Here is a 17,813-nt window from a genome sequence, read left to right on the forward strand (position 1 = left end):
TGTATAGGACTGCAGAGTACATGGAGGTCTAAAACAAGAGACTGGCTCAGGGAAACCTTGTGGCCAGTATCCTACTCGGTGGTTCTGCTCATGCAATGGTCCGTTTGCAAGAAGGGTTTGACATTTTAGGGGCATAGGTAAAGACATAGGTGGCGCCTCCCTGCAAGAGTCAAATCCTTTTTTTGTTTGAATGGATTACTCTCTATCATCTACACTTGCACAATGGCGACTGAGTGGAACTAGGATGACATAACATTATGCTCTGCTATTAGTCATAAGATTCTGGCCTTGGGCTTTTGTCTTGCTTAGTAACATGGCTTTACTGAGGAAAACAGAAGCCAAAGCATTTAACAAAACAACTTTGGTTTGGTTCTTATATGATTTGCTTTATGATTTATAGTTGTTCCTGTCTCTTATAATTTACAGTGATCTCCTAAGCATGTCTACTCAGAAGGAGGTCTTATTGAGTTTGATGGGGCATCTTTAGAGGTAAGTGCTTATAAGGTTGCAGACTTAATGCCTGACAATATTCCTACAGAATTCATAATTGGCCATGCTTTATATATTTATTTTGATATTTCTGTTGGCACATCTGCTGTACAAAGGTTTTTGAAGTCATAGCTGTGTTAGTCTTTGCAAACATTCATGTTGATGTACAACAGTGGTAGCCGGCTGGTGATTCCAATTTCAGGGGTGCCTTTATTCTGCACTGAACAGGAGCTATCCAAGGTGCTGAATCTGTTTCACAGCTGGAGTTGGCATGTTGGACAGCTCCTATAAATTGCAGACTAACATCTGGCATGGATTCGCAGCACCCCTGAAACTGGAGTCACCAATAGGGATGTATCATTTCTCTTTTCTTGGGGGTGGAACTACAGACTCCAGATTTTTCCATTCCAGGAGTCCCACCTGCCAGAAACACACCTAAATTACGTTCACTTGGAGAAAGGCTGGGATGGAAGGGTTTGTTGTTATTATGGCATTATGGCATTATGTTGTGTCTTTGTAGTTCGGCTGTGGGCTTCCTAAGAAATTTTGTGTTTCCATGTCAGGCAAGAGGGAGATCTTGGAGCTACATGCAGTCTTGGTCTCTGTCCACGTGCTAGTCCTAACCAGAATAGACCCATTAATTCTACAGCAGAATGATGAGTCTACATATATGTAAACTTTACTGATGCATTGTGTCTACCCCAGTTGGGGTACCAGCTGAATACAGGAGCTTATGTTTTTATAGTTGGGAGTCCATCATTTTGCCTCTATCCCAGCAATTAATCAACTTTGCATTCTTCATCTTGGGACTTAGTTTACTGGCAGATTCTGTGGTTTGAACACATAGCAAATTTTTTTGAACTTCCATGCTTCTTCCTGCCCCTGTATTATTTAAAAAACACTACTGAGGATACAAAACTTGGAAGAAGTCAAAAGCTTGTACATTATTGTGGCATTACACTGGCTCATAAGAAAGGCTGACGCTTCTCAGTGGATTTCAGACCTATAATGCGAATAACCCACAAATGCTTCTGATAGGTTGCCACTTCAGCATGGGTGGCAATTCCCCCCCACCCCACTGCACCCCACCCCCACTGTCTTCTCTCATTGTGCCTTCTTGGAAAGAGGTGAAGCGTTCTGGCAGCCCTGATCCAATCAATGCCGGACCCTCTTGTTGTGGACAGGAGTCAAGCCTTAATCCTAATCTATATTGACCGCTCACTTCTACGTCTGCCAATTTGCATCAGGGCCTTGTCTTAAGCAATGATGCGGACCTGTTCTGTGCTCTCACATGAATCTATAATCAGCAGGTGGGGGAGGAGGAGGGGAAAAAATTTCCTGGCTTTCTGATTAGGTCCGTCCTGATGAAAGACAGACTGATCTACCAGAGAGGTGCAGGGATGCGTCTGTCTTAATATTTACCCACTTTCATCTCTAATCTGCTTAGCCTCTGGAACTGCCTCTTGCGCCTGCAGCTGGCGGGATGTGTGTGTCAGGTGTGTAGTGAACACCCATTACAGTAGTAATGTACGGATTGCTTGTGTTTTGGGACACCCTCCCACGAGGATCAGAACAGTTCTGAAAGGCAGAATAGGTCCCTCTGTTCCTTTTTGGGGATGATGGCAGAAGAATGTGCGTCCAGAAAAGTTTCCATCAGTCCTTGGTCCAAAAACACATTTCATTCCAAGAATGTTATCTGGAGGAGAATTAATTGTGGGCGGATGGATCTGGAAGTGGCAGAGATGGGTGTTGGCAATGGCAAGGAGGTAAAGAGATGAAGAAAAGGATCAGTGTGGCATTCAGAGTAGAAAGTGATAGAACTTGGAAGGTTTTCAATTGGGATTTTGCATTCTGCTTCTGGCAACATAACCCCACCCCCACCCCGCCTACAAATTGTTCCTGCTTCAGGGATCAAAATGTCTTGGGCTGCCTAATTACAAAATGGAACCTTGACAAGATGCTGGGGGATAACAGCATTTTTCTGCTATTTTCCGTCTGTCCACACATACACAGTACAGATTTGTGTTTGTGTTTTTGGACTACAGCTCCCAAAATTCCCCAGGCAGCATAGTCAAGAGCCAAGCGGCTGGAGAATTCTGGGATTATAGTACAAAACCCACAAGTGTGCACAGGTCTATTTATGGCCTAAGTACAGTTGCTAATTGCAACTAAAGTTAGACCAGTATGGTTCGACTTCCTGGTATGTTCACATTCTGAATTTACAAAGCTGATGATAATACAGAAAACTCTAAATGTCTCGATACTAACAAAGTATGCCTACTTGAAGGCCCTCCTTTCCCTGTACTTGCAGAATATCGGGGTCTGATGGGAAGGCCCTTCCCTGTGTCCCATCAGTGGGAGCTGGGCACAAAGTGACATAATGGAGGTGTATATGTGGTAGTAACCTGCTTGTGGAATTCTCTCTCCTTGATATTGGCACCAACAGTGACCTTATTTCAGTACGAAGCCAAGAATGGGCTGTTCAACCAAGGCTGTTGGGACTCTGGCACCATAACATGACTGGGTTACCCATCTCTGTTTTAGTGTGCACATCATATTCTATACTGTTTTCAACTACCTTAAATAATATTATCTGCTCTAAATTGTGATTCCAAACTATTTAGTAGTGTTCGCTTATACCCTGCTTTAACTATAAACTGGGGGTGTAAATACCTTACTAAATATATACAAAAGAGGTCTACGGAATCAATAGCTGAATCATGATGTTGTTATGCCCTGTCCAATGTCTTCTGACATGATTACTCTTATAGGATTTTCAAGGTATGTGAAATGTTTTTGGTTTAATCATTGCTATCCTGCCCACCCACCCCCAGTGCGTTTTCACTGCCTAGTGAGGATTTGAATCCAGGTCTCCTGGGATCTAATCTGTCCACTACACCTCACTTGCTGGCAGTGATCATATACAACCTTTTCATAATGGAATGGAAAAATCAGCACAAATGTAAATCGGATTGATTCAATGGGTCTGCTCTAAGGGGGACTGGCAATGAGATCTAAGCTATCTCTCTATTTGCAAGTCACTAGATCTCATGATTGCAGGGATATCCTGCAAAGGATTTTCAAAAGCATTGTTTGGCTTAAATCTTGCAAGGCTGCATCTCCGGTAGGTCCCTTGTGTGTGTTGCCTTCTGCTGTCACTGGTTTCAGATTAGCTTTGGATGGCGAGCGTTTAGGTGGCAATTTACGGCTGCACCTGACCCCAGTTCTTTTCTGCTTCCAAAAAGGCTACGAGCTAGACCACACTGGCTGGACCGTGACTGCTGCCCATAAACATGATTTATAACGGCCCTTTAGGGAGAGACACTGCCTCTCTCGGCATCAAGTTATTTTACCAGATGGACTGTCTGTAACTCTTGCGATAAGCCCGGACAGTGACTTAGCTGATCACGAAACACTGCCTCGTATCTCCTTCTGATTCCATCCCTCCCATGCTCCTGTGGGTTTCTTACAACTGTCTGGCTAGACGCTGCCTCTTCCTGCTTGTCAAAAGGTGACCCTATTTTTAAAGAGAGAGTGTTGAACTGTTTCTCTCTCTCCCCCCCCCCCCGATAGGCCTTACATGCCAGTTTTCACAACATGGTTGAAGACAAAGAGAAATATGGGGTTTGGTACCGGACAATGTTTGGCTCCACAAGAACGTTTGGTTTTCTTTTTCCGAACCTTTGCAACATTTCTAGTCCTCATTAAGCATAACAAACATCTTGGAAGCTTGTAATGAGTCAAAAAAAAAATTGATTCCGGCTGCAGTATTGCAGGAAAGGGTCACTCTTGGTCATGCCTGCCCTTTCATTCCTTCCTTCCTTTTTTTCTCCAATGCCATGAAGATGCATTAAGATAGCTCAATCTGCCTCAGCAGATACCTGTGCAACTTCTGTTAAAAAGCTCCCATGGTGGACAATCCACGGTATTCCTAGGGAGTTCTTTCTACTGTCAAAAATAGGTGGATCGGGAAGGACTTCTGTATGTTTAGTCCCAATCTCCTTTCCCACAATTTGAAACCATTGGTTCTTTTCCCACTCTCTGGAACTGCAGAAACTTGCTCTATTTGCTGCATGAAACCCATTCAGATATTTGAAGAAGGCTACCATAATTCCTGGCAATGCTTTCTTCTCCAGGTTAAAAATAACCCTTACTTGTTCCTCATGGGTCTTCATTTTCAGACTTTCCACTGTATCAGGAACCCCATCTCTGGATGTATTTCATATTCTTGATATCTGCCTTAATGTATCGGATGCAGAACTGAACACAGGTCTTAAAGTAACATCTGACCAAAGCAGAAGAGAGTAGAACCTTAACTTGTCTTGATCTGGACTCTATACTTTGGTGAATGCAGCCTGACGTTGCATAGTGGCCTAGGGTGTGAGTTGGCAGAAAGTAGGTGATCATCTGTTGATATGTGTCTATTGATCTGCTTAATGCAGCTATGAGTACATGTGGAGGGCCAGGGTTGCACCCCTCTTCCCCCCCACCCTCTTGTAGGTTATACCCATCCTTTCTAAAGACACCAGAAGTTATAAGTTGATTTCCAGTTTTCCAAACACGGCCTTTGGATATAAAAGAGGCAGAAAAAGGTTCCTAATAACTTTTAGTGAGAGATTTCTGGGAGAACTGCTCTCATTAAAAAAAAAATGGGGGGGGGGCTGATTTTTCTTCAATTCAGATGCTTCAAAGATTCACAGGGGTTACACAAAATACCATGTGGGCATTAAACTACACACTTCCCACTTTTGTTTTAACAGATTAGGTTTTTAAAAGTGGATGTTTCCACCCAAATTAGGTGGCTGTAAGGAAGAAAACTCAAAATAAAAAGGGCTTGTCCAGATGGAACATTTCTTTCTCTCTAGTTGTTGCTACATAGTGCCACTTAGTGGGATTTCTGCCCACACTAGACCATTTCTCTTTAAAAAAATAAATAAATGTTTCTTTAAAAAAATTGATAAAATATATTTTAAAAGCTTGAATAAACCTTTTATAATCTTTCAAAAATCTTTAAAATAATCTTGTCCATTGGATTTAGTAGATCAGTACTAAACTGAAAGGTTCTGATGATAGCATGTATGCCGTGCTAAGCAACTTTGGAAAGAAGCAGCCTTTAAAAATCTGTGTTTTAAAAAACTTCAAGGAAACCTTAGAAATGATCTGTTGGATGTTTGCATTTTTATATAACCTTATTTGTTTGCTTGTTTCTTGAAATGGAATAGTGCTATATTGAAAGTGCTTGGTCAGAGAAGCTCTTCCTCTCTAAATTCTGCCACTGGTGCAAAGTGAAATTAATGAAGAAAATAACCCAGCCTTCTGGAGGTGGTTAAGAAAAGCATGGAGAAGTGGTCTAAAGCTCACACCTGTATCATCAATGCACATAAAGTGCAACAAATTTTCTGCCTGGATGAGCCCTAAGTGGACTTTTCCGTGAAACAACTGCAGACTTAGTTTAATTCTGGTGCTAAAACCAAATTCTGGGGCCAGGATATGCCCAGTAATACACTGTTCTTTAAATCTAAGTATATGTCTTTCTCACCTGACTCTAGGTGAGGAACACGGGAATCCTGAGAAACACATTGATCGATTGGAAGGGCCTAAAATCCAGGCACCGAAGTCTCTTTGTCCAGGCAGTGGTTTGTTAGCTTTGATTTAGCAATCAATATGTAAACAAACAAACATATATCAAATGTTTAAATTCCGTTCCTTCCACCCCAGGTCATCCAACTTTCAGCTGCAGCCGTCTTTTCCTGATGGCGCAGAGAGAAGGCCTGTTCATCGGCCAACCGTAGAAAATCCCAATTTCTCACATAAAAACATTAGTGCGTGGGCTTAAAATATTAACATTTGGATAGCGTTGTCCTCAGAGGCTTGGAGGAACTGGAGTTCGGCATCAGCAGTTTAGACACAGATATGGATTTAAAAAAAATATTCTGGGGGAGGGAGGAGATTGTAAATGGAGTGGCTTTTCAGGCTATGTAATGCAAAGGGGAAGGACATTTTCAAAATGGATTTGTCAGAGTGTGGGGTGGGAAGAAAAGGGAACACAGGGCAGGGTTCTGCATTATTCAGGTGTCTTTTCTATCCTGGCGGAATTCAATAAGCTCAATGAAAGGAGGAGAATCACCCAAGACTTTGGGGGGTCTTCTCAACTAATACCCTTGCGATTTCCCTGGGTTCTTTTTCAGATCATAAAGATCTCTTTACATTAAAAGGAAAGCAAACTGTCTGTGGAAGGATGGAGCTTAGGATAGAGTCATTAAAGGCGAGAAACATCCTGTCTCGCATTTAAGCTGCCCTAAATGTATTCTCTCCCTCTTCCAGATCACACAGAATGCACACATTCTTCTCAATCCAGAAGAATCACCATCTACACATGAATTTCTGTTCAGGGGTAGATAAGCTGGTGTCTTCCACATGGCTTCCCTACCAAAGAGCTGTTTGAACAAGCATTTGAATCTAGCATTTAGACAGAAATTCTTTACCCAACAGGCTGATGGACCTTTGGCCTCTGGAAGGTAGGCATTAGTTTCTCCTGCTTTGTGTTCACTCTGCAGCACCAGCCATGGCAAAGGCTTGCTTTGGGGTGGTTCTGCCATTTGAGCAGAGTGAGGCAGTGGTCTCAGGGAGCAGATGCAAGGTGTGGAGAAGAGAATTTTGTGGCCATGCAGGGTCAGCCCTACAATGAGGCAGAGGAAGGCAGCGGCATCTGGCAACATATGTGGAGTGTCATGAAAAAGCAAAAATTTTTAGTGATTTCTATTATTATGTCCTTTATTAAAGTTATTCCTCCCGAGTCACTGCATCATCCTTCTCACTTCCATACAGCCTAAATTCGTAATGTTCTCTGATATGGTTAAGGAACTTCCCCCATTTGCAGTGCTAAAATGATATTATACTACCTGTCCAGTTGGTTTCTATACCTGAATGTGGTTTTGGGTGAGGGGGAAGACCATTATCTTGTCTTTTGTCTCAGGCAGCATCATGCCTTGGGCCCGCCTTTGTCTTTTCCTATTTCTTACATTTATTTTTGGATGGCAACTGCCATCATGTATGGCCATAGTTGCAAAATGGTGGGCATTATAGGCTAAAAGATCTTGAAGGCATTGGGTTGGAGAAGACAAATCTAATGGATGGGCTTCAGTTTTTGAGCTTAAACAGGTGAGCGGTTGCATTGCAAAGCAGCACAGTGGAAGTTTTTAGAAAGAATCAACTCTGGAAAAGGGTTTACTCTCAGAAACAAAGGCAAACTCCCTCCCCTATCACCAATCCCACAACCCTTGCTCTAAATATATATATTCTCCTCCATCCCAACCCTGGGACAAAATTATTATTCCACCCATCGCCTTCTCAAGGAAAATAGAAGCAGTAGATTGAGGCCTGTTTTCATATTTGATGGGGGACTAGATAAATGGCAGTCAGGTTGCGCTGATAAGACCCCTGCTCTCGGCCTAACCTCTTTCTCAGAAAGCCGCTTACTATGCATAGAGCAGAGCTATCTGTTCAGCTGCACCTTGACACAAATATATCTGCACCTAAGATGAACCAATTCCCCCAGAAATTACAGTACAGGGGATTGCATCGAGAGGGAGGGGGAGAATAAGGACAGGGAAGAATGCAAGAATTGTCTATTAAAAAAGAAAAAAGAATAAAAAAACCCATACCTATTCCACCCTCTTGGCCAAGTATCCTCTTGGATAAACATGCTTCCAACTCCCTACCTCTCTAGTTTCCCTCCCACTTCTGTTTGCAAGTTGCTGTTTCCATGAGGCATCTCCTTCTTTTTATTGTTTGAATGCTCTGCTCTCGCTTGTGTCCCAAAGAGCTTGGACGTGACACGCGACAAATAATGAGGCTACTTGTAAAACGCGGCCAACGACTGACCCTGCTCGCAACGCGTTAGAAATAGTGGTGTTGCTCACAGCACATTACAAATAATTATGTCACTTGCAATGGAGGGCTAATGAGAGGGAACAGGGTCATTTCTGAAAAGTGACTTAAAGGGTGTGGCGAGACGATGAGAAAAGAATCATGTCTGATCACCGTGGAAAAAGGGCCCCTTTGCTGTCGCTGCAAACTGAAGAAAACATCTGCTCCCAACCACTATTCATTTGGCTTCACCTCGTGGGCAGACCAAATTTTATTCTCAGTTCTCTGGTGGGGATTTGTCACCTTTCTGTATAACCTCTTCCGATGGACCTACAGAAACCCCAAGTTTCAAAAGAAGGCAGCAGGGGAAGGGAAAACACTGAATACCTGGCAGCCCTTTGTCTTTTATGAGCTGGGGAGAGGATCCTTGCTGTTCTATGTCTTTGTGTCGTGAACAATATTTATTTAGTACTTCTAAAATGTCGCTTTTCATGGGTTGTTTTCTGAGATTTTACTCCATTTTAATCCTTGTCAGCATATTTTTAAAAATTATAATTTAAAAAGGATTGGAAAGTACAGTAATGAGTCAGTAACCTATTTGGTGTTGCCGAGTTTTGAACTTTAGGAAAAATCCCTTTGCTGTACAGTAGAAGTACAGAGATTCACAGAGGACAGTAGCGACAAGCTCTCCAGAATCCACCCCTTTTTCATTAACTGGCACTTAAGGTCTCAATAACTCACGTTTGAGACATTTGTAGGAGAAAGAATTAAAAAAAAATTACTTCCAGTCGCTAGAAATTACAGATTTGTGCACATTGCTTTCTGCCTCGTAGGGCCAGGGCTGTTCTGTCAGTGTACTAGTCAGAGATGGGTAAAGAAAATGGAGCAGTTGCTTAGGAAAGACTAGGAGAATTAAACTTCCCCTTCACCTAATGGCCTACATCAAAGAATGCACCAAGGGCCTTTAACATTTCAGCTTTTGATAAGATGCTAGTTATTTAAGGAACAGGTTTACCAGTGCCATCTCCCCACTCCCCATGGGTTTCCACCGCCAATGAGGGATCCGAACCCCAGCCCCCCCCCAAGTCCTAGTCTGTCGCTCGATTCATGACACTACACCAGGTTCATCAGTGGCTGTTTGTTTTCCCCAGTTATCAGACAACAATGTACCAAGCATACGTAGAAAAGGAGCTCTATAAATGAGTTTGCCACATTTCCAAGACTTCATCCTAATATTCCCCTTGCTGGCGACACAAGTCTTTATCATCGTTAAGAGATGGGAGCCAACGCTTAGTGTGCATGAGGCATTGCCCCAAGTCAGAAGGTGTGTATGTGTGGCGCGTGTGCGTGTGGGGAGAGTTCTTTACAATGAGAGGCCCCTTGGGAGATGGGACATGACGCCTCATGATGATGATAGATGTACAAGCTGAGGAGACACCCCACCCCTCTCTAGAAAATTAAAAGCCTATTTGATATGGTACTAACAACACATCACATTAAAATCTCCCCTCCATCCATCAGTCCAGCCATTCTCTTCTTCCCTCTTAAAAAGACAATAAAAATCTACTTAAAGGGAATAAAGACAAGACACCATAACATTCCATCTTCAAGTTTTCTACTTTGTTTGGAAGTTTATTCGCCATATGTAAGAACATTTTAAGCTAAATGGATTAGAATAGAATTGGGAAGAATTCATTTTTGCAGGGTTAATCTATTTACTTATTTGATTTCTGTCCTGCTTTTTCACAGAAATAGGATCCAAGGCAACACATAACAAAATTAAAACATTGTTGCAGATAGTTCGATAGATCGCTCAATCGATTGATTGATCAATAGACAGACAGATTTTTTTAAAAAGTGAGGTACAGATAAAACCCACAAAAAAGGCAGCATCTTAATGCATACACATGTATGTGCTTTAACAGTCTTCCAAACCATGAATTGGATTAATTATCCTTTCATAGTATCCCAGAGCCACATCATGATAAAGCCCAGTGAAGGCTGTTGACTTTGATTTTGTGGGGTTATGAAAGCTTGCTTGGCCTGTTGTAGCATTTGCCACCAGAGGCAGTACTTCACCCTGCCTAATAGTAGAGCCTCCTTTGTTGGGTATAAGAGTTGAATCAACTCGAGTTCAGAGTCCCTCTAACACAGAAATCTACTCCTGCTTACCTGGCCTTTTCTTCATTCAACGGGAGGTTACTGATGGGGGTCTGTATGATGGGAGAAAGTCGTTTCGTTGTTCTTAGAATTAAGTAAGTGGCAGTGAGAAATCCTTGCCCATCCACTGCAAACCATCCAGAGCTAAGCCAGAAGATCCAGATCTATATTCTGCCCACCACAGGAGCAGACAAATCTAAAGAAGGTCCACAATAACAGTTGTATTAGCTATATAGTTGACAACAGAGGTGTACAGATTTGTGTTGTTCAACCACAGCACTCTAAATTCCCTGGGCAGCATAGCCAGGAGATAATCTGTACATTTCTGGTTAATAGATTAGTCATTGCTATGTTGGCAGGGGTTGATGGAATTTGTAGTGCATAGCTACTGTCAAGGCTACAATGCAGTGGGCTACTTCAGTATCAAGTGCTAGCAAAATCAGGACTTTCCCCCCTCCCATTGCAGCCCTCTCTGGGGCCTAGCCGTCCAGAACAGATATTTAGGTATACGGAGGTGGGATTACAGAAAGAAGCAGGAAGTGGGGGTATCTGTGGGATCCAGTAAAATTATACAGTATCATTAGATCCTAGTTCAACTCATCATATGCCATCCTGGATTCTGTTTGGTTGAACGGTAGGCTATTTCCATTAAAAGTGTAAGTGTGTGTGTGTGGGGGGGACCCAGTCAAGTTAAATGCATTTCTTCATTCTTCTCCAGCTCCTGTTCACCTTTGCAGGGGTAATTCTGTCTATAAACCTGGGCAGCAATACGCTTCCTTCCCCCGACCAATTCTTGGCTAGCAGTTTGACATTTTTTGGCAGCATGGACTTCACTGCTGAGTACCACATGCCCAAACTGCCTTGCTTGAGGGGGCTGGGCAGAAGATCTGCCAGGAAGGCTGTTTCCAAACCATCCTGTGTGTGTGCAAAGCCAACAATATGGGAGCAAAAATAGAAAAGGCATGGATGCAAAACAATAAAAGAATTGTATATGTCTGAGCATAAGACATCATTGTAAATTGAGGGGAGTTAGCAAAGATCCGAGGTTCGGTCTTTGTAGAAATTCCTTTTCAGTATATCTCTGATCTCCCGAGATTGCAAAGTTACTTCAATTAAAAAATAAATAAATTTGGGAACAATCAGGAAAGGAATGTAAACATAAGGAAAGGTGAAGAGAAATGCCAATCCAGGAAAGGAAGGTCAGCTGCCTGTACATAGACTGCCAGTTTGTAATTAGTTCTTTTTTAATAATTTCGATCACTGTTTTTACAAATCCCAGTCCTGTTGTTTCATCTTGAAAAGAATCCTGGAGGAGATTCATGTAGAACTCTAAAACTAATTTCAGAGGAATATTTCAAACCTGCTTTGGAAATAAAAAGTTTTCTTTAAATTCAAAAATGTTTTTAACAATTTGGATATATGCAACGTAGTATATGGCTTCAGGAGCTCCGATGGGTAGACAAATGATAATTCAGTGCTTGAAGCAAACAACAAAAACAAGCAAACAAACAGGGGTTCCCCCCACTTTCCTCCCCCCTGTAACCACTAAATGGGCATCTGTTAGGCAGGAGAACAGATGCCTGATTGCCTCCAATGGTGGCAGTAGGACTCTAAAGGTTGCCAGACATTCAGGAACCACCCTTGTGCTCTTTACCAGCCCACCAGTGGATTTCCTCTTCAGAAAGGCAGTGGGTGGAGGACTGAGAGGGAGAGTATTTTGCTCTTCTTGAATGTATTTAGAAGTACTAGAAAAGGCAGGTGTAAAGCAGCTCTATCTTCCCTCCCAACTCATCTCGTCCCATGGCCCAGGTACACTCGTGGGTTACTGTCAGCAGACTTAGAGGCTGAGTAGCTGAAATGCACAGGGTGGAGATGGCAGAGGGAAAAGTAAAGCAGTGTATGCTCAGAGGCCCCTTTGGCCTGTTCCGTAATTCTTGGAAATTTCCTTTTAGGAAGGAGAATGGCCGTAAAAGCCATAATTAAGTGAACAGCAATAGCAGGCTCAGAGTTGGGAAATGTCACTCTTTTTGAATTATGACTGCCCGAATCCCCAGCCAACAAGAACCACCCAGGCCCCTATGCTGGCAGAGGATTCTTGGAGTTGTAGTCCAAAAAGGGAGACTGCCAAACTCGGGGCAAACTGTGCTGCAGAATCCAGGCTGGCATCCTACAATTGCTCAGTTATTATGCTTATTTGTTTGCTTGCTTGTTTCATATCTAGCCCGCCTTCCTCCTGGTGAGGGGACCCACGGTGGTTCATGACGATTGAAACAAGCCACCCTTAAAGCACAATAAGTTACAAGTTCAAAACACAATGAAACATGCATTAATAATCGAAAAGCAATTAATTAGTTGTATAGAAATAATTAAAAGCCTGCAAAAACTTTTTCAACCCACATTTCAAAGAGCAAAGACCCAGCATCTATGACGGAATCAATCTTACTTCATTAAAAGCCTGCCTAAACAGACAGTTCTTTACCTGTCAGCAGAAGGATAAAAGGGAGGGGGCCAACTTGTCTTTCCAAAGGAGAGTATTCTGCAACCTGGGAGCAGCCACAGAGGAGGCCCTCTCTCATGTCCCTGTCAAGTGAACATAAAAGGACCTCCTCTGAAGGTCTTAATTGCCAAGAAGGGTCATATGGCGCTCCCTATATTGCATGTTGCATATTACATGTTGTTCTATTCACTTATTCTTAAAAGTAACTTTCTATAGTCTTGTGGGTGCAGGAGTGAAAATAAATAAGTTTTTCTTGAGTTCCCTAGACCAGGAATGGGCTTATTTTAAGCTCCAGGTTCAACCTTTCACTGCCTTCATATGAATTCAACTAAATAAATATTCAGCTGATAGAAATCCAACTCTTGCATCACTAAAGCATCAGTGAGGGAAAAGCGTGCCTGGGGACCATTTTTACTTGAACATATATTGCTTTGTGTGCTCTTGGACCAAACCTCTACAAGCAAAATACGAACAGGGTTCTGCTAGATCACAAGCAGGACAAATATTTGTGTGTATGTGTGTGTGTGTGCATGAGCACATACACATGCATGCACACAGAAAAGCCGGCTGAGGAGAAGGCATTTGCGGAAATCCAAGTGAGACATGCAAGCCATACAGCAGGGCTCTTTCTTACTCAAAAACCGGGTCCCTTAACTGTGGGTTCAAAGGACTTTCCCATCACCCCTTTCTCTCTCTCCCCCCACATGGTGGAATGGTGTGCCCCCCACCATCTCAGCAAGAGTGTCCATCCATGCCTCTCTCCCACCTGCTCACACACTTTTTCTCTCCAATGGCTAAGAGCTGACAAAAGCAGGGCCATTTTCATGTCAAGTGACGCCTCTGTGTGTTTGTATTGGTGGACCAGCTGAGGAGCTAGACGGGTGCCAGTTTCAACAGATAGCCCAGTGACAATTGGAAATAGGATGGGAAAGGGACTCTCCGTACCACCACCCCCATCTACCCATGCGAGGGAGACCAAAATTGGCATATGGCGCTTCCTTACACCAAAGGATTCCCATTCAAAAAACCTCTAAGGGGTTGGTTTCTGACTCCCTTGACTCTTTCTGGCTCTCTGCACCAGCTTGTTTCTCCACGAGGTCCTGGAGCAAAGATGGGGAGGTGTTTTGGAGGGTAAAGAAGGGGCGTGATGTTTCCCCTTTCACTCCATCTGTACAGAAACCAAACGGAGCCTATGGAAATCTTCCCTCACTCCATTCCCCCCCTTTCCCTCTTTCGTCCCCATGTTCCTTCAAAACAAAACAAAACAGAAATGGCCTGTGAATTAGCCAATTGTGTCTCTGGAAGGGAGGAAGGGGGGGAGGTGTGTATCTTCATTTGTGATCAATTTCATGGCGGTTGCATCCCAAATTGGGTCTGTGACACCCTCCGCAAGGAGCCCTCCCTCCCTGGGAGGCAGTCTGTCACTTGCCGGGCTTCTCTCTCTCTCTCTCTCTCTCTCTCTCTCTGTGTGTGTGTGTGTGTCTGATTCTGGGAGACAGACACACACATAGGTACACAGACATCGTATCTCCCCGCCTGTCTTGTCTTTCTGCCTATCTGGAAAAAAAAACACGTACATTTAACAAGAACAGAAGTCCCTGCAACAAGATGTGATGACCACCAGCCTGAATGGTTTTATAAAGGACTAAGTTTGAGATAAAGAGATAAAGAGAAGAAGCTGAAGGGTTTAGAGGAGCCAGGCTTGCAGGATCAAACCCTGGGGCCTTCTGTTTAGCAAGGAGTCTATTACTCTCAGGCTACCCTGTTTCCTCTGAGCTTAGCTGCCATCCTTAGAAGAGTTAGGAGAAAATACAGATTTTCTCATGCAAATAAAGTGAAATTTACAAGGGGGCTTGTAAGCATGTCTGAATGTTTGGCCCCAGGGGGGGTCACCTGTCCCAAAGCACCTTGTTGTCTGAGTTCTCCGGGTCAAAGCCCATGACTTGGGAAATGAACCCCATAATGTGTGACCATACTGGCCAGGGGATTTGGGGAGCTGTAGTCCATGGAAGGAATTTTTTTTTTTGAAGCTCTGGATATAACCTCTCAGCTTTTAGCAAGAGGAAGCTGAGAAAAGGAAAGCAATGTCTTAGCCGTTCAGTAGCTTTCTCCACCGGCTTTGACTTTTCTGCTGCCTCTTGAATTTTCCTGCCGATGCCTCGGCAACGACATCCCATCGAAAGAAAGGGGAGGAAGAAAAAGTTGGCCCTCGTAGCATCCCACCGGTGCGCTCGCCCGCCTCTTCTTTTCCAAGAGCTTCCCCTGCAGCTGTTGTGACAGTTGGAGACTCTGCAACCCTTCTGGGATGCCGTCTGTCGGGGCTCATGGTCTATATTGTTTGGGATACCAGCCTCGGCTCCGCCTCCTTTAAACGCAACGCCCGGTACGTGCACCCTGCCTATTCTTCTGCCACGCAGGCCATAGCAAAAGCCATTTTCTCCTTTCCCCCACCCCCCTTACATTCAGAATTAATTAAAAGCAATGCAGAAGTCAAGCCACACAGCCATGCAACTGCGAACAAGTATCTCTTGGCTGACACAATCTGGCTGTGGGGTAGCCTATTTAAAAAGCATGTTTGCCATGGAGAGATCATCATCCAGGATTTCTCTCTCTCTCTCTCTCTCTTTCTTTTTCCAGCCTCCTCTTTCCTTCATTTCATTTCTTGGGTTTTCCTTTCCACATTTTCTGTTTTGCTTCCCTTTCATCCAAAATCTCTCTCTTTCTCTCACTTAATCTCCTCCCTCTCCATGTACCTTCAATTTGCTGATCTCCCTTTTCTGTTCTTTCTCTTTGGTGTTCTCTTTCTTCTCTCTCTCTCTCTCCTTCCCCCAGACAGTTTTCTCTAGTTTCTCCCTACTTTTCTACTTTGTATGTCTTTCTCTCCACCCCTCTCCCTGTACAATACATGGCTTCTTCACACCTTGAGAAAATATGGTTGCGTTCAAGGAGTATGACTTTGAATTCAATCTGCGAAGAGTTGCTTTTGGTTCAGATCTTGGAGTCCCCTCCTATTGGGGACTGCAATAGCTCTTAGCCAGTATAGCTATGGCTGACTTTTGGGGATAGGGACTCAAGTGGCGGGACCTACTGTCAAGTCGGACTTAAGTTGCACCGGTGACTCGACTCAGACTCACTTCTCTCCACCACCACCCCAATGCCTTGGATTCGATTTGCAACTCAGAACCCACCCACCCCTCCTTTTTTGCTGGGGAAAAAAGCTTGTTTTTAATAGGGACTCAGACTTAGACTCGGGACTTGGACCTAAAGACTAGCCAACATCCCTGCTGGCTTGTATTCCAAAAAAGTTACATTTTTCAATCTCTGCTTCTTAGTATGACAACTCCTAGACACTCCCCCCCCCCAGATTATGGGACTTGGTGTTCAAATCAATTGCTTTTCCGAGCCCTAACCTTATTTCTTTCCCCTGTTTCTCTTTTTCTCCTCCTCCTTTTTGATCCTTCTGCTTCTCCCTTCACCTCTTGCCTTCCCTGCCATCTAGGCCTGGAATAGTCCATGAATAAATTGAGATCTGAAAAAATCGGTTTCCAGCTCGGCAAGCTAATCCTTCTTGGAAGTCCTCAGCCCCGATTCCCTTCAGTTGTTCATCAGTCCACACACTGAGCGCCACCACCGGCCCTTTAATGTCAGAGGCAGATGGGCCTCTCACAAAAGGACCCTCACCTCTCCAAGCTGGTCCTCCCCCATGCCTGATTAAACCCTAATACAGAAGTTAGAATTGATACAGTGGAACTGCGGGGATTCAATTAGTCCATCAGGCATGAAGAAAACAGCACAAAAGAGATGCGGTAGTTAGAAAGTCATTTTCTTTTGATCATTATAGCATCTCACACGTGGAAGCAGAAAATTACAGCCTCATGTGTCTTAGCTTAATATCCTCTGGGGCCAGATTTGTCGTAACGTTGAAGTTAGCTGTCAGAATCAAAAAAATCACGCAGAGCTGATGAATTTGCAGCTCTGATAAGAACTAGCACAGGATCCAGGAAAATTCCTGCCAGGGAAATGTTTTCAGCTGCTCTTCAACCTTCATCTGTTTTCTTTCTCCTTTCTTTTTGCTCTGTTTTCTCCTCCTCTTGGCTTTAATCTCTTCTCCTTTTCCTATCGTGTGATGATGACTCCAGGCAGGTGCCAGACTTAAGAGAGTATCCGGCTAACTTTGTGTGATTTCTACCGGTGCACAGCTTGTTCTTTCTTTCCTTTTAAGGCACTGTGGCAACAGTGGCGCTCTAGTGGCCTAAATGACTATGTGTCAAGTAACAACAAGCACCGCATGGATGTTTGTTTAATTTTAATTCCCTCTGATGCTGCTCCAGTAACTGAGAGCCGGTACTCTGTTCCCATGTGCTGATAATTGCACAGAGATGACAATGTATGCAACAAAAGAGACCTACAGTATTTCTTTGACCTGGAAACTCCGGGCATTTCCAACTTGAGATGATGTAATGAAAACTCCCCAACCTGGATAGAGTAGAATCAGCCTGTGTGGCCTTGAACAAGCTTCACAGTCCCAGAGCTACCCCCAGAAGAAGGGAATGGGGAACCACTTCTGTGCATTCTCTACCTAGAAAACCCAGAAACGGGTTGCTATAAGTCAGAATTGACTTGACAGTACTGTACTCTACTGTGTTGTTGAAAAATACCAAGAGCAGTCAATCAAAATTGTAAAAATATTGACTGCCATTGTATAACAGATACAAGTTTTAACAAAAACAAGTATCTGTTAAATATCAGCGCAGTACGTATGCTGTTCCTAATAGGGCCATTTTTTGTAGCTCTGATG

At 43.5% G+C, this 17,813-nt stretch overlaps 1 long non-coding RNA gene across 1 annotated transcript in view; it reads left to right on the top strand.

Moving 5' to 3' along the window:
- Nucleotides 1-424: 424 nt before the first annotated feature.
- LOC144584063 (uncharacterized) overlaps nt 425-17,813 on the top strand; it is a 266,283-nt gene continuing 248,894 nt past the window's right edge. Inside the window, exon 1 of the long non-coding RNA XR_013538077.1 lies at nt 425-489. This is a non-coding gene — a long non-coding RNA (uncharacterized LOC144584063). The remainder of the gene's footprint in view (nt 490-17,813) is intronic.

This window comes from Pogona vitticeps, chromosome 7 (genome assembly GCF_051106095.1).
Source record: "Pogona vitticeps strain Pit_001003342236 chromosome 7, PviZW2.1, whole genome shotgun sequence".
NCBI lineage: Eukaryota > Metazoa > Chordata > Lepidosauria > Squamata > Agamidae > Pogona > Pogona vitticeps.